Consider the following 10,960-nt stretch of genomic DNA (forward strand, 5'->3'; position numbering starts at 1 on the left):
TGCCTGGAAAGCCTAATGACCCAGATTCTGTTCCCCAATACCAACATAAAGCCTGATGCACAAAGTGGTGCATGCATTTGGAGTTCATTTGCAGCAGCTAGAGGCCCTGGTGTGCCTATTCTCTGAATGTTGATTTGGTCTATGCAAAAAGATTATTCAAATTCATTTCTTAACTTGATTGGCGACACATCATGATTTGCTTCCCCCTTTTCCAATTATTGTCTTTAAAAAGATTAAGACAGGTAAAATTATAAAAATGAATAACATAGCTGGGACCACAAGATGAAAAGAGGATGCTGCAGTCAGCGTCACATTGGTGGTAGAAAAACGGCCAACCCAGAGCAGCTGATGGCGGAGGGTTTATTTTGGCTGACAGTCTCAAAGGGAAGCTCCATGATGACAGGGGAAACAATGGCATGAACAGAGGCTGGACTTGTTTTTGTTGTCATGGGCACTGTAGTTTCAGGAATAGAACATACATAGCAAGGCTGTCACCATTGGAGAGAGGACACCATCATAGAAATGTTACAGAGGAGAGACTGAAAGTACTCTTTCAGCTCACTTCCCATCAAAAAGTGTGCCCCAAGGTGCTTTGGCAAGACAAAGAGAGATTTGTGGGCAAACAGCAACTGATATGAGTGAGGTAAGTGCGATTTGCTGCATGGATGGGAAAAACTAATAACAGGTAAAGTTGTTTATAAACCTTTGTTTCTCCTGGTTCTTTTCATCCTGCTTCTCTTCTGAGACTATCAGCTGGGAGGAAACTGTCTATATTGGCTTACAGACTTGAGGAAGCTCCATGATGGCATCACATCCTGGTCAACATCAGGTGGACAATAGCAGCAGGAGACTGTGCCAACCACTGGCAAGGGAAACTGGCTAAACTCCCATAAGCCCACCCCAATATTACATCACTTCCATGAAGATCCAGTTCCCAAATTGCTACCAGCTGGGGATCTAGCATTCAGTATGCATAATTGCTTTATGATGGACACCTGGTTCAAACTATCATCGTGAGATAGGAGGAGTGTCAGGAGGAGGAGAGTAAGAAGGATGAGGAGAAAGGACAAGAGAAGGAGAGGACGGGTAAGGAGAAGTGAGGAGAAGAGGAGGAGAAAGGGAAGAGAAGGAGGAGAAAGGCCAGACAAAGGGAGGAGGAGCAGGGCAGCAGTGACAACTCTGTCAGGACCTTTCATGAAACCCTGGTGCCATGCATTAAACTACACAAAACCATAAATATTATTACCCTGAAGCACCAAGTCAACCCAGTATGCAGCCAAAGCAACTGAAAGAAGCTAAAATTACTTCAGCACCCGTAGTAAAGTACAAACCTGGATTATTTCAAAATGTCTCATACTCATTTTGTGAATTACATTCTTGCTATGTATTCCAGGCTGGCTTGAACTTATTATCCGCCAGCGTTGAGTTCATAAGCCCTAGTTTACAGACCACCACATCTAGCTACGACACTTTTAAATTCTGGTAGTATTAAGCATCAAACATTTTAAGTATTTACCTGTTATTAGATTTTCTAAGTCTAGTGGTTCCATAGTTGGTAAAAGAGGATGTTTTCACTTTGAAGAACTGAAAAGCTGAATTCTGAGTGAGGGAGAATGATGTTTAAATACCTTCAGAATAAGTATTTGTGGCTGAGGAGATGGCCCAGTGAATAAAGGCACTTGCTGGCAAGTCTACCAGCCCAAGTTCTGTTCCCTAGCACTGACAAAAAGGTGTGCACAAAGTGGAACATGTCTGTCACCCCAATGTGCCTATGACAATGGGAGGCTGAGCTGGGGGAATATGGAAGCTCATGGGCCAGCTCGACTGCTACACAGCAATGACAAGTAATAAATGAGCAAAATAACAGACCCTGTCTGGAAAAGAGTGGAAGGAAAGGAGAATCACCTTGAGATTGTACTAGGACCTCCACATGTGCCATGGAATACATGTGCCAATACACTTTTATACATCTTACACATCCACACTAATGCACACACATTACAATTTAAATATATATATATATATATATATATATATATATATATATACACATACATACATATATGTATTATATATATTTAAATTAACTATACATACATATATATGTATTATATATATTTAAATTAACTATATATACATATATAAGTATATTTATATTTAAATTAAATATATATATGTGTATATATGTGTATATATGTATGTATACATACATACATATATATAGGGTGGATATATACATGCAAAATTATATATGATATAAACACATGTATGAGAATAAGAGTAACACATGTTTAAAATGTATGGATAAAAAAAGTGAATATTGGCATTCTTTCCCATTTCATGGGTCTAATCATCTATTCTCTGTGGACTGGGGAGGTGGCCCCTGGGTGAGAGTATGAGCAAGTGGACCTGAATCCTGTTTCTGGCACCCAAGTAAAAAGCTGGCCATGGTTGCACACGCTTGGTTTGCTAGCACCAAGGAGGGCAGAGACGGCAGACTATCTACTGCTCCCTGGTCAGCCAGTCTCACCAAAATCCAACTGAGAGACTCTGACTCAGAGAAATAGGACAAAGAGCAAGAGCGGAGAACATCTGAAGTCTTCCTCTGGTGGCTGCCCTGATTGTGCATGGGGTGTGTACATCACATGCACACTCAGGTGCACACGTCATATTCATATCACACACACCCTCCAAAAGTCAATAAAATAAATGTAAATTCTTGCAAAACTAATTTGGAAAGCAATGTTCATTGTTGCAGAAAATAGTAAAGGTTAATAAAAAAAAACAAACTTTGCTTTTTATTTTAGTGCTACAAAACCATTGGGAAATAATGGCTCCAAACAATCTATGGTCATGACTATGCTGGGCCAAGATAAAAAAAATAAAAATAAAAAAATAAAAATAAAAATAAAAACAGATATATAAGAAGGGCTTTCTCCAATGTCATAGTCTACTTCCAAGATCACCTGAATTAGGAGTTGGAGAAAATGAGTCCTAGAATCTGTATAGAACAAACAGGTTTCCCAACCATTCAGGTGGAAATCTAATTCAAACTTGAGATGCTGAAATCCATTTGGAAAGAACAGCATAGTGTGGCAACCCCATGCAGGGACTCTTGGGAAATCTGTGTTAGGGTCTGTCCTCAGTCACCTGAAGCCATCCCTGGCCAACCTCAGCCTCTTCCTCCACAAAGGATTAATATAGAACTGGTCAAGCAGAGTGTTCTGCAAAGTTTGGCTACTGACTGCATAGCATTTCTCCACTTCATCTTTCATCGATTCTTGCAAGCACTTAATCATCAACATAATTAAAGCTTTAAATTAGATTCTTGATCAATCCTGCACTATAAAATATGCTTTTGTTCTCTTTCCATGGTTTACTTATATTTTTATATGAAATATTTAAAATGGTAGTGAAGCTAAATTTTCTCTGAGCAAAATGAATACAAACTCATACAAAAATCTATGAAAGTCTTATCAAGTAACTTGTAAATTATATATCTCTCATTAACTTCAAGGTTTAGCTTTTGAACTCAATTTGTTTCTTCCCTTAGAGAAACAATAATCTGATTCCTTTAATTCAATATGTGTTAGGGTTTTTCAAGTTTCATTCCCTCCCTCCACTACTGAAATACTCAACAGGCATGTAAAATCATTTATTTCACTGACTTATTCCTAAGCATTCAGAGTAAGTAAAAACTAATCATGAAGAAGAATTCTATGTATTAATTTTAAAAACAACACAAGTAGTCGGGTATTGCAATAACAAAATAATTTGAAAATAAAATAGAATCTGAAGTTCATTTCTTGCTCACTATAAAGGAGAAAGACATAATAATTGCCAATTATTTTCAAGTTATGTTGACTTTTTTTCCTACTTGTCAGAGAGGAAGATACCAAAAATATAATTAAAGCAGATTTTGAAAATTACTTTGATTTAAAATTAATTTTGACATCACTTTTTCTTATAACTGAAAACTAGATTCTGTTTGCATTGCACATTTATACTTACATAATTCATCAAAAGTATTACAGCCACTATTTCATATGCTGTAGACTATTGCAAAGCAGAGGTTACCAGTGCATTAATGTTATTATTTGTGAAATTTCATTCTATGTAAATTATAAGAATCAAACAGCTCATAGATTGAAGAAATTGTACAAAGATTAAATGTATTGTAAATTTCTCTTGCTAGCCACTCTTAGGCTGTATGTATTTAAAAAGAAAAACTAATAAAGAAAAATTTGAAAACATTTTAAAGAAACTGGACATGATTATATATACCTGAAATCCAAAACCCAGGAGGTAGAGACAGGTGGGTCATGAGTTCAAAACCTTAATCAGCCTAGGTTACATAGCATGAACCTGTCACAAAAATGTAGTTAATAAAATAAAAGGAAAGAGAGAGGGAGAGAGGGGGGAGGAGGGAAGAAGGAAAGAAAGAAGCAAGCAAGGAAGGGAAGGGAAGGGAAGGGAAGGGAAGGGAAGGGAAGGGAAGGGAAGGGAAGGGAAGGGAAGGGAAGGGAAGGGAAGGGAAGGGAAGGGAAGGGAAAGGAAGGGAAAGGGAGGGGAGGGGAGGGGAGGGGAAGGGAAGGGAAGGGAAGGGAGGGGAGGGGAGGGGAGGGGAGGGGAGGGGAGGGGAAGGGAGGAGAGGGGAGGGGAGGGGAGGGGAGGGGAAGGGAAGGGAAGGGAAGGGAAGGGAAGGGAAGGGAAGGGAAGGGAAGGGAAGGGAAGGGAAGGGAAGGGAAGGGAAGGGAAGGGAAGGGAAGGGAAGGGAAGGGAAGGGAAGGGAAGGGAAGGGAAGGGAAGGGAAGGAGGGAAGGGAAGGGAAGGGAAAGGAAGGGAAGAAGAGAAAAGGGAGCAAAATGGGGAGAGAGAAAATGAAATAATATTTATCATACTCATATATGACAGTAGCACATTGTTGTGTAAAGAGGTGATTTCCTTTTGAGAGACCCATGCAAAGGCTTTTAACACTTAACAGATGGGTTAATGCCATCATTGTAACTCTAACATTGTCATTATATTCATTTTATCATACTGGAAATGCTGATAACATGGTAAACCTAAACGCCTATTACTAATATCCTCTGAGGACTGTGCACATTAAATATTAGTTATTTTCTCCACTGTGCCCGAAGTAGTACTGTGCATCTGGTCTTTACAAGAGTGTGCATGGATATGGGCCAAGATGATGCAATGGATGAGCCAGCATAACTTGGCAGTCCTATTAGTGAAGACCCCACTGTGTGCAAGCCTCTCCTCCCAAGGGTGTTTACTTCACAGCAGAAAATAGAATGCTCAGTGAATCATTGCTTAGAGGGGCCAGATTACTTTTCTGTGTATTCAGGTTTGTTTGAGAGCAGCCTACATTCTCTGAGGTACAAAGGTACCTGTCTCACAAAGTCGTGTAAGTAACGATTAGCTTTTATATCTTGGGTTCATGGGCTGAATCATCAATAATGAACACATGTGTTTTATTTTGTTTTTGTAATAAAGGATGCCAGAAGGAAAAAGCAAGAAAAGAGAATGATACTTTAGTTTCACTATTTTCTGAGAAGTAAAGAAGTAAATCATAAGACGTGTTAGCATATTAAAGGACTATCAATTCGTCTTCATTATATCCAAAGACAGATTATATCCTTTCTAGATGAAAGTTTAAGATGAGTGCTATCTAGAAATGTATAGCATGAAATAAGTGCATAATTATGGAAAGAATAACATATCTTTATTTCTAATATATGTTCTTAATTGGTGAAAAGTTCTTTCATTTAAAAGAAGAATAGGGGACTAGACAGATAGCTTAGCAGTTAAGGTGCTTGCCTGTGAAGTATGAGGACCCATGTTTGACTCTCCATATCTCAAATAAAAGCCGAACAAAGGAGAATAAATGCTGCAAGCAAAAGAACCCAGGCCGCATTCCCCTGTACTCACTTAAAGCTAGATGTACAAGGTGGTGCATGTGTCTTCAGTTCTTGAGTTTGGTAGCAGTGGCTAGAGGCTGGTGCACCCATTCTCTCTCTCTCTCTCTCTCTCTCTCTCTCTCTCTCTCTCTCTCTCTCTCCCTCTCCCTCTCCCTCTCCCTCTCCCTCTCCCTCTCCCTCTCCCTCTCCCTCTCCTTCTCCCTCTCTCTTTCTCTCTCTCTCTCTCTCTCTCTCTCAAATAAATAAATAAACATAAAAAGGAAAGAAGAGAATTGGATCATCAGTAGGTTTAAAATAATTCATCTGTCTAATGGATTAAATACTTCTGTATTATATAATCCATTCCTTCCCCCTAAGACATACACATCTTCTCTCAAGAATGCTTCTGGGTCAATCTTTGCCAGGGCTGCCATAATGCATCCCCATTTCCAAGATTATGCTATCAGAACTATACCCCTGATTTGCAATCTGGTAATCTGATTCTAAAATTCCTCTATGAAACCAAACTGATCAGGAACCTGTTTTTTGTTTGTTTGGTTTTTTGTTTGTTTGTTTTTTGAGGTGGGGTTTGGCTCTAGCCCAGGCTGATCTGGAATCCATTATGTAGTCTCCGGCTAGCCTCAAACTCACATGATCCTCCTACCTCTGCCTCCAGAGTGCTGGCATTAAAGGTGTGTACCACCACGCCTGTCCAGGAACCTCGGTTTATACAGTTTCATGGAACCATTGTGCTCACTCTTGTTTCTTGAAGACCAGCCTTCAATTAAGTGTGTGGTACTTATGGCTCAATTTCTACCACATTTCATATTTTCAGCACTCTCAAATCTAGACATTTAAAGATACAGTGTGCTTACGCAAGTTTTGTCAGTTGTATTTTTCCAGTGTTCATGATAGTAAGTTTTTTTTTTTTTCTGGGTCTCCATTAAATCTCATATTAAAGTGTGTTTACTGTATCTTAATTCCTTTAGACCAGTCTAGTGGACATAATTTCTTACAGTTTTATGGTAATATTCACATTTCTTAAAATTTTTAGTCAATCCTACTAAATATATTAGATAAGACTTTTAAAGTTTTATTGAATAAAATGTTCATAATAGAAAAGCTCCAGTTGCTTAAATTATGCAATTAATTAAAATGGCAATGCCACTTTATTTTTTTAAAAATACTTTTTATTTATGTAAGAGAGAGGAATTGCAAGGCAGACAGAGAAAAGTGTGTGTGTGGGGGGGATAGAGAGAGAGAGAAAGGGAAAGGGAAAGAGAAAAGAGAGCCAGTATATCAGGGCTTCCTGCCATTGTAAATGAGCTCCAGATACATGAGCCACCTTAGTGAATCTGCTTTATGTCTATACTAGGAAATAGAACCAGGAACATCAGGCTTTGCAGATAAGATCCTGTTAACCACTTAGGCATCTCTTCAGGCCTTTAAACAATGCGTGTGTGTGTGTGTGTGTGTGTGTGTGTGTGTGTGTGTGTGTGTACATTCCACAATGAACATGTGGAGGCCAGAGGGTAACTTTAAGGAATCTTCTCTTCGACCTTTAAACCTCATCTGTCTCTTTCCACTGTAATAGAGCAACAGTCTAGCTAGTCTATAAGCTTCAAATTCTTCTGGCTCTGCCTCCCATTGTCCTAAGTGTGTTGGTATCCCAGAGGCGTGTGCTACTTTGTCTTTGACTTTACTTGGTGCTATGGAATTGAACTCACATGTTCAGGCTTTGCAAGCAAGCACCTTCATCCACCGAGTAATTTCCCCAGCTGCCAATGTCATTGTAGTCCAATTTTGGGAAATTTTCACCAGCTAAAAATTCCTATGAGTCTGTTGGTAGTCAGTGCCCATGTCTAGTCCCAGGAAACCACTGTTTCTAAAATTTTGCATTTCCCATTTTTTCACACAAATCAAATCACCCACAGTGTAATAATAATTTTAGCTCCTTTAACTTACTATACATTTTATTAAGTAGCAGTCCGTTGTAGACATCAGCCACTTCCCCACCTGCCTGGGGTTTACTTTCCTTGTCTTTAATAACACCTGACTACCTGCATTCCAAAAGTATGAGATGGAAAATTCCAGAAATTAACAATGGTCAGTTTTTATGACCTTCTGAGTGTGGAAATTCACTCCATTCCAACTTATTCCTGCCTAGGATATGAATCACCCATCTGTTCATCATTTCCATGCTGGATGTGCCATCAAATTTTTAGCTACTTAGTACTTGTGTTGGGTACCATATTGACTGTAGTAGCAGCATCACAGTGCTTATGGTCAAGTAACCTTTAGGCAGTACAAGATATAACATTGAGATACCTACACTAGTCACCTCATTCCTCTGCATGCACACATAAGGCATCTTACATCATTGTAGTCTGAAATGAAGCATAACAATATTCTGTGAGAAACACAATGCATTTGTGTACCTTCTGCATCCATTTTATGGCAGAGTTCCCTTGTCATATTTTATTCTGTTTTATTATTATTATTAGTGTGTTTCTATGGGTAATTTATAAAATTACACTTTATAGAACATTTGTAGCTATTAGAAGTAATAGCATTTATTATTCACGACTATCTCTAATTTCAGGAGTCCACAGGAGGTCTTGGAACATTTCTCCGGAAGATGAGGGAGAACCATTCTCCCACCAGCATCAACTAACTGAAAGGATATTTGCTTTACATCTAGTTTGGGGCCCATAAATAGTGAAACCGTAACTATTTGTAACAGATATCTTTCCATTGCTCTTAGGCAGATCATAGTAGTGGACTTGTTGAATTGCATGGAAAGTATAAGGCTATTTGGGGTGGGGAGATGGTCTCACATGTAGTCCATGTGTTGGCTGAGATTATAAATGTGTACCAAAACACCTGGCCACAAATTTAAGTTTTAAAGGAATGAATCATCCAACAACATTTACAATGGTTAATCATGTGATAGATTCAGTTTGTTTCATACTTTTGGCAGTTAGTCTTCTCTGTATACATATTGTGTACATTCCAGTAGGTGTATAATAATTCTTATTGCAATTTTATGTTTATTTACCTAATAATTAGTAAAGAAAGTTGGAATATTTTTATTCATGTGTCTTCTTTTATCAGTTATCCATTAAAGCGTTATGGAAATTTTAAATGGCATAGTTGTCTTTTATCAAGCTGCAAGTGTTTTATAACATACTCTAAATTTAAGTGCTTCACTGGATTTATAAATTGCAAGTGATTTTCCAGTATGTGAGTGATATTTTGATTTTCTGGCTGATGCTTTCTGAAGTATAGCATTCATACATCTTGAGAAAAGCCAACTTAGTAATTTTTGTATAGCTCACACATGGGATGGCACACCTAAAATTCCATTAAAAAATCTATGTAGTTTCAAGGCATGTGAGCTTCAAGGGTGGGAAGAGATCAGTTACTTGTCAGTAAGGAAATAATTTCGTATATACATATAACTTAAAGTATCTATGAGATTTTAAGATTGTGTGGTGGGGCAAAAGGAAGCATCCCTTACAATTTTCCGCATGGGATGATGAAGAAAATGACATTGAGTTTTGAGCCTCCACTGGAGCAGCGGATGGTTTGCTAAGCCGGTTAGTGCTCCTGGCCAAGACTTACACTGTGGTCAAGTCCTGCTCCCTATGTCCCCTCAACATATCTGTTGGTCAGCAATGTGGAGGACCACACCAAAACCAGAGATTAATGCTGGAAATTTGGTCCTTATGGTCCTGTAGTTGGTGTGTAGATTCCACTTCATGTCTATGCCCGAAGTCCCAGAGGAGTTGTTTTTGCTGAGCTTGAGGGTGCTCAGGATGCTGATGGACAGAAGATGGACATACAGTTCACACAGGGGCAATGGAAGAAACCAAATCAAATTAAAGCCAAGGAAGGAAGGAAGCAATGGGCACAGCTCTTCGGCTCTGATGATTATGACAGATGTAGATGCCCTCAAAGTTGAAGCCAGGAAAGGAGATCAAGGTGTCTGTCTTTTGATCCCACCTGTAGGAGACCTTGTAGCCCTAGAAACAGTACAGCCACTGGCAGACCACGTTGTAGCAGAAGCCATTCCAAAAATGATAGATTCAATCACTGAAACCAATGCTTTTTCAAGATCTAAATCTAATTCAAGGTCACAGTCCGAGACCCAGGCCAAGAAAGGAATGAAGGCTGTATCATGTTCTAGGTGCATCTCACACCAAATCTGGAGGCACCTCTAAAACAGATTCCAAAACACATTAAAGTCAGGCTCAAGATACGAAAAAGAATCAAGGAATAAACAAGCACCTAGATCCAAATCTCAGTCAAGATCACAGTCTACATCTAGGTCAAAGGCTGGAGAGATGGCGCAGGGGTTAGGATGCTTGCCTGTGAACCCTAAGGATGTATGTTTGACTCCCCAGATCCAAAGTAAGCCAAATACACAAAGGTGAGGTAGGTGCAAAGTCACAAATGCCCAGTAGGTGATGCCAGCATTTGGAATTCTCTCTCTCTCTCCCTCTGTCTCTTTCTGAGTCTAAAAATGAAATAAAAATTTATCTTTAAAATACAGATCAAAGGGGCTGGAGAGATTCCTCAATGGTTAAAATGCTTGCCTACAAAGCCTAACTGCCACTTTCCATTCCCCAGTATCCACTTAAAGTCATATGCACAAGGTGGAGCATGCATCTGGAGTTCCTTTGCAGTGGCTGGAGGCTCTGGGAGCCCACTCTTTGTCTCCCTCTCTCTCCCTCCCTCCTTCCCTCTCCTTGAAATTAAATAAATAAATACATTTTTAAAAACTTGAAAATAATCTAGATCAAGTTCTTGGACTACTCCTAAATCCAGTGGCCACTGATAGGCATGTAAAATTAATTTATTCATATTTTAGGTATACTTAAATTATCAGGAATACAATTCTACAATGATGCATAAAAGAAAAAAGAATGGAAAAGAAAAAAAAATAAATAAATAAACAAAAACAAACACCTGTTAGCTTTCCCTGTACCAGGCAATCAATGGTTATAATTAAAATGATATGCTGTTGAGAAACCACTCGTAAGAGTCCAGTTTGC

At 38.9% G+C, this 10,960-nt stretch overlaps 1 pseudogene; it reads left to right on the plus strand.

Annotated features, from left to right (window-relative positions):
* LOC101615362 overlaps positions 1 to 10,743 on the plus strand; it is a 66,804-nt pseudogene extending 56,061 nt beyond the window's left edge.
* The last annotated feature ends 217 nt before the right edge of the window (positions 10,744 to 10,960 follow it).

The sequence above is a fragment of the Jaculus jaculus genome, chromosome 15 (genome assembly GCF_020740685.1).
Source record: "Jaculus jaculus isolate mJacJac1 chromosome 15, mJacJac1.mat.Y.cur, whole genome shotgun sequence".
NCBI classification, from domain to species: domain Eukaryota; kingdom Metazoa; phylum Chordata; class Mammalia; order Rodentia; family Dipodidae; genus Jaculus; species Jaculus jaculus.